Source organism: Oncorhynchus gorbuscha, linkage group LG24 (genome assembly GCF_021184085.1).
Source record: "Oncorhynchus gorbuscha isolate QuinsamMale2020 ecotype Even-year linkage group LG24, OgorEven_v1.0, whole genome shotgun sequence".
NCBI classification, from domain to species: Eukaryota; Metazoa; Chordata; class Actinopteri; order Salmoniformes; family Salmonidae; genus Oncorhynchus; species Oncorhynchus gorbuscha.
In genome coordinates, this window is record NC_060196.1 from 36,027,368 (window position 1) to 36,041,516 (window position 14,149).

Genomic DNA, 14,149 nt, shown 5'->3' on the forward strand with positions numbered 1-14,149 from the left:
CCTGTTTGGCCCTGTACGGGGGTATCATCGGATGGGGCCAACATGTCTCCTGACCCTTCCTGTCTCAGCCTCCAGTTTTTATGCCGCAGTAGTTTATGTGTCAGGGGGCTAGGGTCAGTCTGGTGTATCTGGAGTACTTCTCCTGTCTTATCCGGTGTCCTGTGTGAATTTAAGTACGCTCTCTCTAATGATCTCTTTCTTTCTCTCTCTCGGAGGACCTGAGCCCTAGGTCCATGCCTCAGGACTACCTGGCATGATGACTCCTTGCTGTCCCCAGTCAACCTGGCCGTGCTGCTGCTCCAATTTCAACTGTTCGGCCTGCGGCTATGGAACCCTGACCTGTTTACCGGAGGTGCTACCTGTCCCAGACCTGCTGTTTTCAACTCTCTTGAGACAGCAGGAGCTGTAGAGATACTCTTAATGATCGGCTATGAAAAGCCAACTGACATTTACTCCAGAGCTGCTGACTTGCTGCACCGTCGACAACTACTGTGATTATTATTATTTGACCATGCTGGTCATTTATGAACATTTGAACATCTTGGCAATGTTCTGTTATAATCTACACCCGGCACAGCCATAAGAGGACTGGCCACCCCTCATAGCCTGGTTCCTCTCTAGGTTTCATTCTAGGTTTTGGCCTTTCTAGGGAGTTTTTCCAAGCCACCGTGCTTCTACACCTGCATTGCTTGCTGTTTGGGGTTTTAGGCTGGGTTTCTGTACAGCACTTTGAGATTTCAGCTGATGTAAGAAGGGCTATATAAATACATTTGATATGATATTTATTGTCTTACCTCCCTAACCTTACTACATTTGCACACACTGTACATGTATTTTTCTATTGTGTTATTGACTGTACGTTTGTTTACTCCATATGTAAATCTGTGTTGTTGTTTTTGTCGCACTGCTTTGCTTTATCTTGGCCAGGTCGCAGTTGTAAAATGAGAACTTGTTCTCAACTGGCCTACCTGGTTAAATAAAGGTGAAATAAAACATTTAAAATTTAAATGCAACATCCATTTAAGGCCAGCTATGTAAACTCTGACATACAGTGCCTTGCGAAAGTATTCGGCCCCCTTGAACTTTGCGACCTTTTGCCACATTTCAGGCTTCAAACATAAAGATATAAAACTGTATTTTTTTGTGAAGAATCAACAACAAGTGGGACACCATCATGAAGTGGAACGACATTTATTGGATATTTCAAACTTTTTTAACAAATCAAAAACGGAAAAATTGGGCGTACAAAATTATTCAGCCCCCTTAAGTTAATACTTTGTAGCGCCACCTTTTGCTGTGATTACAGCTGTAAGTCGCTTGGGGTATGTCTCTATCAGTTTTGCACATCGAGAGACTGAATTTTTTTTCCCATTCCTCCTTGCAAAACAGCTCGAGCTCAGTGAGGTTGGATGGAGAGCATTTGTGAACAGCAGTTTTCAGTTCTTTCCACAGATTCTCGATTGGATTCGCTCTGGATAAGAGCGTCTGCTAAATGACTTAAATGTAAATGTAAATGTAATTCAGGTCTGGACTTTGACTTGGCCATTCTAACACCTGGATATGTTTATTTTTGAACCATTCCATTGTAGATTTTGCTTTATGTTTTGGATCATTGTCTTGTTGGAAGACAAATCTCCTTCCCAGTCTCAGGTCTTTTACAGACTCCATCAGGTTTTCTTCCAGAATGGTCCTGTATTTGGCTCCATCCATCTTCCCATCAATTTTAACCATCGTCCCTGTCCCTGCAGAAGAAAAGCAGGCCCAAACCATGATGCTGTCACCACCATGTTTGACAGTGGGGATGGTGTGTTCAGGGTGATGGTCTGTGTTGCTTTTACGCCAAACATAACGTTTTGCATTGTTTCCAAAAAGTTCAATTTTGGTTTCATCTGACCAGAGCACCTTCTTCCACATGTTTGGTGTGTCTCCCAGGTGGCTTGTGGCAAACTTTAAATAACACTTTATATGGATATCTTTAAGAAATGGCTTTCTTCTTGCCACTCTTCCATAAAGGCCAGGTTTGTGCAATATACAACTGATTGTTGTCCTATGGACAGAGTCTCCCACCTCAGCTGTAGATCTCTGCAGTTCATCCAGAGTGATCATGGGCCTCTTGGCTGCATCTCTGATCAGTCTTCTCCTTGTATGAGCTGAAAGTTTAGAGGGACGGCCAGGTCTTGGTAGATTTGCAGTGGTCTGATACTCCTTCCATTTCAATAGTATCGCTTGCACAGTGCTCCTTGGGATGTTTAAAGCTTGGGAAATATTTTTGTATCCAAATCCGGCTTTAAACTTCTTCACAACAGTATCTTTTTCCTGCCTGGTGTGTTCCTTGTTCTTCATGATGCTCTCTGCGCTTTTAATGGACCTCTGAGACTATCACAGTGCAGGTGCATTTATACGGAGACTTGATTACACACAGGTGGATTGTATTTATCATCATTAGTCATTTAGGTCAACATTGGATCATTCAGAGATCCTCACTGAACTTCTGGAGAGAGTTTGCTGCACTGAAAGTAAAGGGGCTGAATAATTTTTGATTTGTTAAAAAAGTTTGAAATATCCAATAAATGTCGTTCCACTTCATGATTGTGTCCCACTTGTTGTTGATTCTTCACAAAAAAAATACAGTTTTATATCTTTATGTTTGAAGCCTGAAATGTGGCAAAAGGTCGCAAAGTTCAAGGGGACCGAATACTTTCGCAAGGCACTGTAGATTTATCTTGCAATGGATGTTGACAATTGGTAATATTGTATTTTCTAATCCCTCTTAAGGGGAAAGTAAAAAGTAACAAAGTAATCTGATTACGCTACTGAGTTTGGGTAATCCAATATATATGCTACTGGTTACAATTTAGGACAGGTAACTAGTAACTGCCCAAAGCATCACTGGGTGCACACTGCCTGCCTTCCAGGACACATACATCACCCGATGTCACAGGAAGGCCAAAAAGATCATCAAGGACATAAACCACCCGAGCCGCGGCCTGTTCACCCCGCTACCATCCAGAAGGCAAGGTCAGAACAGGTGCATCAAAGCTGGGACCGAGAGACTGAAAAATAGCAGCTTCTATCTCAAGGCCATAAGAATTTTAAATAGCCATCACTAGCTGGCTACCACCCAGTTACTCAACCCTGCACCTTAGAGGCTGCTGCCCTGTATACATAGAATCACTTGTCACTTTAATAATGGAATACTAGTCACTTTAATAATGTTTACTTACTTTACTCATCTCATGTGTATATACTCTATTCTATTCTACTGTATTTTAGTCAATGCCACTCCGACATTGCTCATCCTAATATTTATATATTTCTTAATTCCATTTCTTTACTTTTAGATGTGTGTATTGTTACATACTACTGCACTGTTGGAACTAGGAACACATGCATCTGCTACACCCGCAGTAACATCTGCTAAATATGTGTATGTGACCAATCAAATTTGATATGATTTGATTATAACAGATTACATTTACTCACTCACTCACTCACTCACTCCTCACAGCTAATACAGCTATGACAGAAAATCAAATTACTCACCCAGGTTCAGGTGCAGCTTGTTTGAGTCCAACAGCACACAGCAGGAGGTGTTTAGAGCAAGTTCACATAGAACAAGTAATCAATGTGAAAGAGCAGAATTACAGAGTTTAAGAGTGACATCTACTCAGGCACCTATTGGCCGCCTAGCTGGTTTTTCCAGTGACCATTTTAAAAACAGTAATGTGATGACTAAAGCCGTAGAGTGTGCAAAGCTGTCAAAGGCAAAGGGTGGCTACTTTGAAGAATCTCAAATATAAAATATTTGGATTTGTTTAACACTTTTCTGGTCACCACATGATTCCACACGTGTCATTTCATAGTTTTGAAGTCTTCCCTATTATTCTACAATGTAGAAAATAGTAAAAGAAAGAAAAACCTTTTGAATGAGTAGGTGTGTCCAAACGTTTGACGGGTAATGTACATGTCAGTACATACACACAACAAGGAGGTCACATGGGGGAGAGGTGTTCGTTGAGCCGCGTGGTGTTGCTTTATTTCATTTTTTTCCAACCAAGTTTGCGGTTCACAATGGATCGGCTACCATACAAAAAGGAACGAAGAAGAGCAGCAAGTTAAGATGTATCATACATTAACTGCTTAATAACAGGCAATTAGGTGACAACAGAAATGTCTAACTGAATTGTCCCCAGAGGCAAAAACAAAAGGTATGTAGTGTAATGTCTGCGGGAGTTTAGCATGCTAGTATTACATTACGTTAGTATAAAGTCATGTAGTTTGTCCACTGATAAACTACAAATATGAGTCTTAATCAGGATGTGAAACCATGAGACTGTACATAATGAGTAACTGATAGTATCTATGCGTGTCCCAAATATCCCCCTATTCTCCATAGGCCTCTGGTCAAAAGTAGTTTACTATATAGGAAATTCCACCATATGTGGCAGCCTTTCTTCAATTATGTACAGACGCTACAATTCCCCTCTACTCCGCAGTAAACTGCCTGTGTTCGTTTGGAATTGATTTACCGTTCTAATTGTTTTGTTTGAGTCTGACTTACTACAGTGGTCCTCTGTGGCGTGACTGCAAGTCGCTTTGGATAAAAGCGTCTGCTAAACGGCTTATATTATTATTCTCCATTTTGAAGACCAACTGTGTTTTGTTTTGTTGGTGGGTTGTTGCGTGTACAGTATGTTATGCTGTTGCTGACATTGTTATTTTTACTTGGTTTCACATAGGTTCCTACCTCCCTAAAAAAAACATGTTCCCATATTATATGGGACGTATAATTTAACATGCACCAACTCGGTGGTCTTGTGATTAGAGTGTCTGAGATTGGAATGTTGGGTGTTTGATCCCCGGGTGAATCATACCAAAGAGTACAGTGAAATGCCTTTCTTGTGAACTCTTTTTTTTATTTCGGCATTTGTTGTTCGTGTAATTGGTTTGTAATGTTGCAAAGTACATCTTGTAAATGTTGTAAAGCAAGTCATGTTAACATCAACCTCCACTCCATGGCAGCGCAGTAAAAGTACTGTGCTGAGTTGGCATTCTCTTCTCCTTCTATGAAAAGGAGTGAACCCTCTGTTCTCCTAGATTGCTTCACTTTATGTCCTATATAGTGCACTGCTTTTGTTAGGGCTATAATCAAAGTAGTGCACTATATAGAGAATGGAGTGCCATTTGGGACAAAAACCTCATGGGTAAGAATGTTTGTTCTCTGTATGTGGTCTGAGATGGAGAAAACACATGGTAGTACAGCCCAGGGGCCAAATCATGGGGCCCAACACAGCTGTAGCCCAGCTTAACAGGGGAAATCTACAACAACACTAAGGCCCTTGGCAACAGCAATGGACCAATCCGTTCAGGTTGCCGCCTTTATTTCACCCATAGGGATTCCACCATCAGCTTCCTTGGTCTGACTTCTGAAATCCTTTCTCCCCAATAGTCAGAGTTTTAGAAATGGGGCTCTGCCAAACACCTTTAATCAATTATAATCTAGTTCTAGTGTAAAACTAAAACTAGGTGTCAGTTAAACTAGCCTACTTGAATGTCTCTACTTTTTCAAACCTAAAACTGTCCCAAATGGTACCCTATTCCTTGTGTAGTGTACACTCCTTGACCAGGACCTAGGGGCCTATAGTTGCGATGCTGCTGATCCAAGCCACTGGATTCAGACCCAGACACAAAGCACCCTATTGAGTATTTTTGGGGTGAAAATACAAAAAGTCCTTTGTCATAGAGAACAAAGACAACAATGCCGCAATATCATTATACCAAATCCTTCAACATTCGCTCTGTTTTCTTCCACACAAAACCAAACCATGGCAGATCTTCCAAACACAAACGGATGGGTTATGTTTGCAGCCTGCTGTACACAACAACACACCCAATATTCAGATCAGATGGATGTCATGCTTGTAGCCTAGAGACTCGTAATATAGACGTTCTTATGATCGGTGTCACCACCCCATTTAGAAAACACGTAACAGCCATGTGAGTTGAACTAGTCTCACAAAACAAAATTTACTTTGAGTGCTGACAGACTTTGCTTATTTTATTTTTTAATTGAACCTCTAACTAAGTTAGTTAAGAACAAATTCGAATTTACAATGACGGCCTCCTGGGGAACAGTGGGCTAACTGCCTTGTTCAGGGGCAGAGCTACTGCTTTTAACCTTGTCAGTTTGGGGATTCAATCCAGCAACCTTTCAGTTACTGGCCCAACACTCTAACCACTAGGCTACCTGCTGCCCCAGACTAGGGGTTTGATGATGTGTGTAACCAATAGCAGATCACAGAAGAGGTATTTGATGATGTGTGTAACCAATAGGATTACACTGATCTCTCAAACAGCAATGGTTGTTCCATCAGCTTCACACCACTCCCGGTTTAGACAGATACACAAGCAGCAGTATGGTTTGTACACAAACAACAGTATGGTTTGTACACAGGCAGCATGGTTTAGAAACGCAGTGTGAAACAACCCTGTTTTGTATCACCTTTCTGAGGCAGTTGGCAGATATGGCATTTCATGTTTAATAATTTGTCCTTATATATAAAAAAACACATCTGCTTGGAACCTTAAGGTCTGGGGAAGCACCTGGGGCTGGGATGTTAAGGGGGAACATCTGGCTGAACCATGGGTTTTAAAGGGGAGGACAGGTGGTGCTCAGCTTTGACTGTCAATTAAAGTTGTGACCATATGAAGAGCTGGGAGCTGAGAGAGATAACTCGTAATTAACAATACACCTCCGAGGCATGACAATTAGCTTCTTTCTAACAAACAGAAAGCAGGACAGAGAGGTGGAAGACAGACACATTGGGAGGACCAGGACATACAGTGCCTTTGAAAAGTATTAAATACAAACCCTCAGCAATCTACTCACAATACCCAATCATGACAAAATAAAACCAGGTTTTTAGAATTTGTTTCTAGTTTATTAAAAATAAAAAACAGAAATACTTTATTTACATATTCAGACCCTTTCCTATGAGACATGACATTTAGCTCAGGAGCATCCTGTTTCCATTGATTACCCTTGAGATGTTTCTACAACTTGATTGGATTCCACCTGTGGTAATTTCAATTGATTGGACATGATTTGGATAAGGTCCCACAGTTGACAGTGCATGTAAGAGCATAAACCAAGGCATGAGGTCGAAGTAATTGTCCGTAGAGCTCCGAGACCAGATTGTGTCAAGGCACAGATGTGGAGAAAGGTACCAAAAACATTTCTGCAGCATTGAAGGTCCCCAAGAACACATTGGCCTCCATCATTCTTAAATGGAAGAAGTTTGGAACGACCAAGACTCTTGCTAGAGTTGGCCGCCCGGCCAAACTGAGTAATCGGGGGAGAAGGGGCTTGGTCAAAAATGTTTTGGTACCCTTCCCCACATCTGTTCCTAGACACAATCCGGTCTCGGAGCTCTACAGACAATTCCTTCAACTTCATGGCTTGGTTTTTGATCTGACATGCACTGTCAACTTTGTCAACTTTTGATTTGATTTGAACTTTGGGACCTTATATAGACAGGTGTGTGCCTTTCCAAATCATGTCCAATCAATCGAATTTACCACAGGTGGACTCCAATCAAGCTGTAGAAAAATCTCAAGGATGATCAATGGAAACAGGATGCACCTGAGCTCAACATTCGAGTCTCACAGCAAAGAGTCTAAATACTTATGAAAGCTATTTGTTTTCTACATTTTTAATACATTTATTAAAATTGCTAAACCTGTTTTCACTTTGTCATTATGTTATTGTGTGTAGATTGCTGACAAACTTTTAAAACAAATGCTGTCAATAGTGCAGCAGTAAATGTTCCTGAGGATCTGAGTGGCCATGCAACATCATTTCAGATTCCTGAGAGAGAAAAAGCATTGCCATGCGTTCTTCATGACTGTGTTTTGGTGTGAGAGGACCATGTTTCATCCTCAGTGATGTGGACACTGAGGAACTTAGCTATTGACCCCCCCCCCTCCACACACACACTGCCAGTTCTCTTACCTCCTCCCTGTATGCTGTCTCATCGCCGTTGGTGATCAGGCCATAGAGGTCTTATGTTTATAAATGTATGTTCACACATGACAAAGTAAATGGAATGATTCTTGCTGACAGGAAAGGCATACTTTATTTAAGATTAGTGAAGGCCTACAGTATTTCTATGCACATCCTTTGAAATGATGTGTTTATTGACCTTACATTGTACTGTACAGTATGTCATGTGTGAATTCTACGTACAGTATTAGAAGCAAACAAAGGCCATGTAACTATTGCCCTCGGGTGAAGGTGATCAGAAAGTGTTCAGTATCAATCTGTCCTACACCCATTTTTGTTTTTTAAACGAGTGTGAAATAAAGACATTCCCACAAACTGAGGAATGCTGCTATAGTTGATTGTGCAATGTTTCCACTCTACGATCTTTGTCAGGCAGAATGTGTGCTATTAAATAGAGTCAGTCTATAATAGGAAGTATAAATGTGTTTCATTTTATCTGACAGACAGGGTCCGGGTCTGTGTGACCTTTTCAACATGACTTTAAATAAGAATAAAAAAGTTCAGGAAGAAGCTTTATGTAAGCTTTGGCCAATTCACAAGACCACACACGATGAAATCATGACACGAGAATGGCTACGCCTGACAGTGGGTGCTTCCCAAATGGCAACCTAGTGCACCCTAGTGCCCATAGGGTTCTGGTCAAGAGTAAGGTATTATAAAGGGAATAGGGTGCCATTTGGGATGCACACATCAGCCTGATACAAGTCAAGGACAGAACATCTGTCCACCTAAACGGGAGGAAAAAAACATCAGTCTCATCTCATTCCTCGCAGCAATCTATGAAATGTGATGTGAGGGCATCAAAAGGATACAACATCTGGTGGTATCTACAGTTCTACATAATGCATCCATACAGCCTGAAACTGAGCAGCTGTATGAAGCCTTTTAAACACGTCCTCTCCTTAATCAGCTGCCCGTCTTCTAGTGTGATCAAATGGGCACCGCATTTGTTTATTTGGAGACAGAAGTTTTGTAGTATTCAGTCTTAATTGAGAGACGTGGTTCACTTTGATTGCAGTGGTAAAAACATTTCCAAGAAACAGTGGTTAGTGCCAAGGAAAACAGACATTTGGTCATTCTCTCAACACAACAGCAGTTTATAACCGCTTATTAAAATATTCAAGACAATACAATTAATTGCATGTGTCATGCCATGACGTCTGGGAAAGAGGACAATGATACGTTAATATGTATTTCTTATGACGTCAGTCTGCTGTAAAAAGCTGTGTACTGGTATGTAAAGTGTGCCACGCAGGACACTGTGCTTTAAATGTGTGTTTGGCAAAGAGCCAAGACTGTAAATGAAAACAGAGGGTGAACCAAAAGCCCGGAGAGAATTCCTCTTGAGAGAAACTGTGGAGGGAAAATAGTGTCTGTAACCGCTCTGAGTGGTTAGAATGGAGACAACTATGGCATTGCTGTCTGGAGGGAGACTCTCATGTGTCCCAAATGGCACCATATTCCCTACTAATATAGGATCTTAATTTGAGCCAGTTTGCTATAGCAGGAAAATAATCCTGCTGCAACAGGAAATGAGATTATATGGATTAGAACTATTGGACGTCTTTGTAGCGGTTGACACATTTTTCATAACAGGAAAATCAAGTCTGATTCTGAAAGCACTTGAAAAAGCTAAACAAGCCCCCAAAAGATGGTGACAGTCAAGAGGGAAACACATGTCTTGAGCAAAGGGAGGTGGTAAACGCCGGGAGATGAGCAGGTCATCCGGAAGCCAGCAGCACAGTTCCCTTTCACCGGGGCCTTGCCATCCCCGACGTCTGGCTACAACTTCTCCGTAGCCGTTGACTCTCTCTGGTCTTGCAGAACAAGATGAAGTCTGTTTTTGATAATGAGGACGGTGATAGCCCGCTCAGAACTTTGGAGGAAACCTCCTTAGGGATGCAATCGCCACTGTCAGCTTGGCATACATTGAACTACTCCTCATTGTGTCAGGAGGCCGTAGAAATAACAGAAATAGGCTGGTGCATTCAAATCAAAATACACTAGCTAGCTAGCTTGGTAGCATAGCTAGCTAGCTATCATGAGAAAACTGATTTGCCATGAATTCACGGTCAGGAAACAAATAGATGTCATCCATACACATTTGGCTATTCAAAACAAAAAATAAAGTTCAAAGATTCAGAGAACAAATACCTAAACACATTTACAAAATGTACAGGAGCTCTCTGCCGGGCGACCTTACAGAATATATATTCCTATATAGGGAATATGGTGCCATTTGGGACGCAGCCTCTGGTTACTAGGGAAATATACCACCTCACAAGCTGTCTGTAACCACTTCAGATAACCACATCCAGGAACCACAGCTATGAGGTCTGACTGTTCACAGGATGGGTTTCTCTCTTTTTCCGTCTCCTTTGCAGCAGGGTTGGTGCCCAGACCAGACCGTGCAGTTACAGTACAATATAATGATGTGCTGAAACGCTCTGAAAGGCTCTGTGGTTAAAGCATGGAGTCTCCACAGTTTAGGATGCTGAGCTGCATAGACCACATGAGTTGGCTCTTATGACTACAGTGCTGACTAGATGACAATGTGACTTATGACTACAATACTTTTTTCAGCATAACAACTGTACTGAGTCGGGCTCAGCCTACAGTAGTCTCGGGAACATAGTTGTTTTATCAAAGGAATAAATTATAGTATCTTGGGAAAAGTTTTTAGGCCAGTACCTAAATGTGTAATTATAGCTTTGTGTCTAACTGTATGGCAACTACTGTAAATCTAACTCTTTATGCTCATCAGACAGCTTTGTCTTTTTCTCTGGTTACATTTGACATTTCATTCATTTAGCAGACGCTCTTATCCGGTGGATACATTTTTCATACTGGTCCCCCATGGGAAACAAATCCACAACCCTGGTGTTCTGTGCTCTACCAACTGAGCCGCACGAGTGATCGACAGTTGGTGAGGGTTATTGTACCGAGTTTCTCCAACATCAGCAACATTCTGAATTGTTTTTACCACCAGTTACATAGGGCCTACTGTAATTACACTGTACTCTTCCTTAATATGAAATGACACCTAGCCTCCACTTCCATCTCTCTGAGCACACACTGGTCCACCAAGGTCACTCCGTAGCCAGTCACATCACAGACGGAGAGCAATATCCCTGGGGCCAATCTTCCTGCCATCCAGGACCTCTATACCAGGCGGTGTCAGAGGGAGGCCCCCCAAAAATGTAAAAGACTGCAGCCACTCAAGTCATAGACTGTTCTCTACCGGTACCCCCTGTGTATGGCCTTGTTATTGTTACTTTTAATTGTATTTTTTACGTTAGTTTATTTCACAGTAAGGTCTACATCGGTTGTATTCGGCTCATGTTACAAATAAAATGTGATTTGATATACAATATATTGGCAATGACATTGTACTTGCTTATTACTTCTAATGGAGATTGAATGAAAAGGTAACCTTTCTAATGGACACACTATCATTAGTATACATAAAGGACCTCAGTCATTACTCCAAATAGAATGGGAAAGACAATTAATAATTCAGATGCAATTTCAAATTAATTTCTAGAACACATAACCATAACATAACCACCCTGGGTTTTAATCCCAGTAAGACAAAAGAGGTCTATAATAGCAGCATTTAGAGTGAATCCGCAATATTCCCTATATAGTGCACTACTTTTGACCAGAGCATCGGCCATGGTCAAAAGTAGTGCACTATATAGGGTATAGGGTGCCATTTCGGATGACAGCATAATGTCAGATGTTCTGTACTATTGTGTGTACTGAATGCAGAGAGAGCAGCATTATACCCTACTACGCTAGAGATAATACAGTCAACAGATGTTGGTCTGTTCTCACTGTCATTACCGTGCCATTGAGCAGTTAAGAGTAAATTGTCAGAGATATTACAGAGATATTAAGCAATGCAGCATTACACCTGGCCTCTATACTAGTAAAGATGTCTGAAAGCCTACATTTTAAAAATGTTTTGCCTCTAGCCCAAGAACACGGTTCTTGAAAAGATAGCACTGAGGCAGTAGAAATGTCCATACAGTTTGCACTGCTGATACTGCTGATACTAACTAGATAACTAAATTTGGGGTGGGAGCACTACTCTCAAAGAAATGTATAGGCTACATTGCGTTTAGGAAATAAATACATTGTTGTAAGTTCAAATCCCCAAGCTGACAAGGTACTGTCATTGCCCCAAAACAGGCAGAACAAATAAGAATTTGTTCTTAACTGACTTGCCTAGTTAAATAAAGGTAAACATTAAACTCCAAGGTATGGTAAGGCTGTAAAGCCTGGGTACCGTTTAAAATTGGATCGTTTTTTAAAATAGACTTTCTATCAGATGAAAAAAAAAGTTTGAAGTTTGAACATTGGTTTGAAATACAACGAATACGAGAGTTGCCCAATACCCTTGCAGTACAAGGGTATAAGCTATAGATTAAAACATATTATTTGTAAATTGTCAGAGATATTATTATTTGTCCTGTGATAATCTGACTAATTATTTCAAATCAAAGAACCACAAAATGCATATTTGATCATGCAAAACGCTTCAATGGCTGGATAGGCTACTTACTTTCATTTCCAAGACAGCTCTGATCGGAATGGTAGGGAGACCCGTTATCCAGAGCATCCACACAGCACAGCGATAAGGTTATCCAAGCAAGGAGCTGCTGAGCGAAACCACCCCGATATTCATCGAATACAGTAGCCTAGTTTAAAAGACCGAGCAGTGAACGTCGAAATGTTCACACCCTTAAGCTACTAAAAAGGTAAATCTGCGAGTGGATGGCTGGAAGAGGCAAGTCCGTTATTATTCAGTGATACCTCCCCGACGCATGGAGAGCTAGTGGACCGCTATTCTCCTACTGGTGGCGATCAAGCGGTCTTGCGGCCATGTGGATTGGCGAGGCACAACAGTGCAACGCAACGCCCCTTTTCATCCTGACTAGGTATAGCGGTTTGGGCAGAGGTGTAATAATGGGGTTGACTGCATAGGATGTGTTGGAAACATTGAAATAAGCAAATGAAAGGAGTAGGCCTAGGCAACTTTTTAATTTCCAGTAATGATATGTCTTTGAAAAACAACTCAAATCATATAAAAGGTTTCTCTAATTCTAGTTATGCCCCTGGGCAAAATCGGTTTAAATCATGTTTCTAGGTCATTACAACAACAAAAATCCCTGCGATGACGTTAAATCAACGTGGAAAACTGATTGGATTTGCAGAAAGTCGTTAAAGTAAGGGCATTCGTCTCTTTTTCACGCATCTTTTTTTCCAATGACATGGCGATTATTTAGTTGATTTCATATTATTTGAGAACTAATCCAAAGTAATCCAGTAAATCAAAACTAGAGGTTGAAACGACCTCTGTGCCCCGTGGAATGTGACGAATGGGTGGACTGGCAGCCATATGGTGTACCCAACTGTAACGAGTGCGCTGAGAGTCGGGAAGCAAGTTCAGGGAGTGAGTGTTTTAATAAATCAAATGAACACGAGCCACAAACAACGCACCGACATGAAAACAGGGTCAATAACACCTGAAGAAAAAAACAATGGGAGTGACGGATATGGGGAAGATAATCAAGGAGGTGATGGAGTCCAGGTGAGTGTCATGAGTCGCAGGTGCGCGAGACGATGGTGACAGGTGTACAGAATAATCAGCAATTCAATTAAATAATTGAAACGAAGTGGATATCAGAAAACATGTCTACCATTTACCATCACTTCTTAGACAGACCAGAGCCTTATATATGCAGTTTTAGAAAGTGTTCTTTGTTTTATTTTTTTGATAGCACACAGGGCTGCGGCCAGAAGATTCTGGGTTCGCAGACCACCGTTCTCCTTTATAGTAAAAGCATTGCATGAATCTATCATTGTATTTGCAGGTCCAAGAAAAATATACGTTCTACAAACAATTCAATAAATTTACATAATTAGCAGAATATTTAGATAATGCAAACTTCTAGTAGAGTTTGAATCTCATCACAGACCATTTGAGCTAAATAGCAACTTTTCAACTACTTACTATTTTTAACTACTTTGCAACTACTTAGTGTGTGAGCTAACCTTTTAGCCAACACTTGCCCTAAACAT

General features: G+C 41.1%; 1 protein-coding gene across 2 annotated transcripts in view; it reads right to left on the minus strand.

Moving 5' to 3' along the window:
- The window catches only part of LOC124013218 (CMP-N-acetylneuraminate-beta-galactosamide-alpha-2,3-sialyltransferase 1-like), a 60,944-nt gene extending 48,024 nt beyond the window's left edge, over window positions 1–12,920 (minus strand). For both annotated transcript variants that reach the window (XM_046327463.1, XM_046327462.1), the window contains exon 1: window positions 12,630–12,920. The gene's annotated coding sequence lies outside the window, so the exon portion shown is untranslated. The remainder of the gene's footprint in view (window positions 1–12,629) is intronic.
- Window positions 12,921–14,149: the final 1,229 nt, after the last annotated feature.